Source organism: Microtus ochrogaster, linkage group LG4 (assembly GCF_000317375.1).
Source record: "Microtus ochrogaster isolate Prairie Vole_2 linkage group LG4, MicOch1.0, whole genome shotgun sequence".
NCBI lineage: Eukaryota > Metazoa > Chordata > Mammalia > Rodentia > Cricetidae > Microtus > Microtus ochrogaster.
In genome coordinates this window covers 14,120,120-14,123,213 of record NC_022030.1, presented here as the reverse complement: position 1 = coordinate 14,123,213, position 3,094 = coordinate 14,120,120, and the positions used below count along the sequence as shown (strand labels likewise).

Below are 3,094 nucleotides of genomic sequence, written 5' to 3'. Positions count from 1 at the left end.
GATATGTAAGAGCTAGCCAATAAGAAACTGAAACTAATGGGCCAGGCTCCCTTTGCAAACAGTCTTCTTCTAAGCTCTGGCTAAGAATGATGTTTGTTGTCTATACCAGTCATAAATATTTGGAGTATGTATTCCCACTGGCTTCTAGGCAAGGAAAATTGAGGAGATTAACCTCTATTAAAGACCATTTCAAGCAAAGTAAGCAATTAAGAGAAAAGGCAATTTTCAATAAATTACAGGGAAGAGTAGCGGCCAAGTCTGTGGAAATATTAAAGACATCAGAGAGTTTGATACCTACAGAAGGCAAAGTGAGAACAAGGCTGGACTCCCAGGGCTAGAGAGAAATCACCTGAGTGACCTGACCAGCAATCCCGCCCACATCATTAGCATGTAAAATGAAGTGAGGGGAACTAAAAATAGAGAGTATCAGAGAGGAATTTTTCTTCCCAACAGATCATCAGAGAGTTATTTCCTCACTCTCGCATGTAGAGTACCTCACTTGGAAAGCCACCTTGAGCAGTGACTGCTGGGAATTCTGCATCATTCTAGGGTTGAGTTAGCAATCTAAACTCTAAGCCATCTCTTTTCTTCTGGCTTCTGTCAGCCATTCCCATGGCATTAGGGTTCCCAAGGAGGCCAGCTGAATTCATTTTTCTTTCACGTTTGTTCAGAATCCAGCCAGGAAATGAGAGGGGTTTAGGAAGAGAGAAGTTTCTGTGTCTTCTGAATTAACTAGTGCCAAACAAAATAGTAACTAATAATAATAATAATAATAATAATAATAATAATAATAATAATAATAACAATAATAATAAATATGGGCCACTTTGCATGGACTAAATGAGACATGCATGGCAGCCCTATTAAAGAAATTACTCTAGGGCTGGAGAGATGGCTCAGTGGTTAAGAGCATTGCCTGCTCTTCCAAAGGGCCTGAGTTCAATTCCCGGCAACCACATGGTGGCTCACAACCATCTGTCATGAGGTCTGGTGTCCTCTTCTGGCCTGTAGACATACACACGGACAGAATATTGTATGCATAATAAATAAATAAATATTTTTTTAAAAAAGAAATTACTCTAAATTTACATACAAGGAAATTGAGGCACACACATGGGTTAAGATCTTGCCCACTGTAGAATAACTGTTGCATGGCGATATCAGTATTTGAGGACAGTGTCTCTCCAAAGTGCAATGCTCCCCAAAATTGTCCTGTTCTTCTTTCTTAGCTGAGCTTCCCACATGAAGGAAAGCCCAATACTGAGAAATAATAAGCCCATTTATCTCATATAAATATATAAATGATGTGTATTTTCTTTTTAAATATTTGAATATAAAAATTATTTCATCTTTAGTTATACATATCAAATTATGGGAAATATAAGTGAGTCAATATAGATGTAAACCTAGCATCTACACAGCATAAGCAAAGGCATCCTTCTCCAGCACAAACAAACAGAATAGTCAGCTGATGGAGACAGAATTTCCATCTGGATCTATACAGAGAGGAACCAACAGCATGCCACATTTCAACCATCTTAAGAAATAGAGCAATTGCATTTTTTAATGATTTATTTTTATTTTATATGTATTGTTGATTTGCCTGCCTGCATATTTGTGTAAGGGTATCAGATCCCCTGGAACTGGAACTACAGATGGTTGTGAGCTGCATTGTGGGTGTTGTGAATTGAATCCAGGTCCTCTGGAAGAGCAGCCAGTGCTCTGAACCACTGAGCCATCTCTCCAGCCCCCAGGACTGTATGTTACAGGACATGCTACCTTAATTCTAAAGAAAATCATTCATATGAGTGGAAGATTTCTGTTCTCTGACAGTCGCTGCATGGATTTCCAACACCAACTTAATCAGATCCACTCAACAACCTTGCATATGAAAAATAGCCTAGAATTTACCATTACCAAGGTCTACGGAGACTAAGAAACTATCAAATCAATCTACTTTACTCTTCCTGACAATCGAGTGTGTTGGATACTTATCGTACAATTTGGCAAAGTTCAGATGGGTGAAGCAATTTGTCCAAAATCAGAAAATAAATAGTAAAGTGCGAGAATCAATTTGGTTTTATGGTTAGACATACCATATCAACACATGACACAACCAAACCCAAGGCTTTCCACCAACATTCCTCTTTTGAATTATCACTCTCACTAATATGGCATTCTGTCAGTGTCCTTTAACTTATTGCCAATTAGAAACTCTCGCATCTACTGAATATGACCGTAAATCTGCTTGAATTCCAATAGGGCACCATTCTGTTACTCTGGGTGGTTTGCCAATGGTGCCCCCTCGTCAGACTTCTGATCCTAAGGTTCATACTTATTGAATATTACTCTCACCCAAAGCAGACATGAATCATCATTTTCCATTTTTGTGTCCATAAGAGGCATTTAATCTCAATCAATACATCTTCAAATTGGACATAAAAACTTGATGAAGCAAAATAAGTTCAATACCAAGAGTTAAAAATATCTACATTCACTGTGCAGTGGGGATGCATGCATTCAATCCCAGAACTCACAAGGCAGAGACATGTAGACCTCTGTGAGTTCGAGGCCAGCGAGGTCTACAAAGCGAGTTCCAGAACAGAGGGTTTTGACACAGAGAAACACTGTCCGAAAACCAATAGAAAAAAAAAATCTGCATTCAAACTCTGGCTTTTATTTTATTAGTTCAATCGTTATTGTCAATAAATTTCTCTTTTCTTGTATAAAAATTCTGACCATCCACTTTACCAGGATTCTTTGTGAAGAACACTCATGTGTCACTTAACAACACATACAGCATAAATTAAGTAATATGGTTGTGTGAGACTGACTAATGTACACAGTGCATGGCAACTAAATAAAGTAATTGTTCTAAATGGGCATGATGGCACCTGTCTGCATTCTTACCACTCTGTGGATGGAGGATGAAGAAGAGGTAAAGGCCAGGGCCCAAGGAGAGAGTTTACAAGTTAGGAACATCAGCTGCTCTTGCAGAAAACCCAGGTTGGTTCCCAGTATCTACATGGCAGCTCACAGTTGCCTGTAATTCTAGGGACCACAGTGCTCTCTTCTGCCCCCATGCTCTGCTACA

The 3,094-nt window shown here is 38.9% G+C and overlaps 1 protein-coding gene across 6 annotated transcripts in view; it reads right to left on the bottom strand.

The window, feature by feature from the left end:
* The window catches only part of Utrn (utrophin), a 521,838-nt gene that overhangs the window by 165,843 nt on the left and 352,901 nt on the right, over positions 1–3,094 (bottom strand). The gene's annotated exons all lie outside the window — the stretch shown is intronic.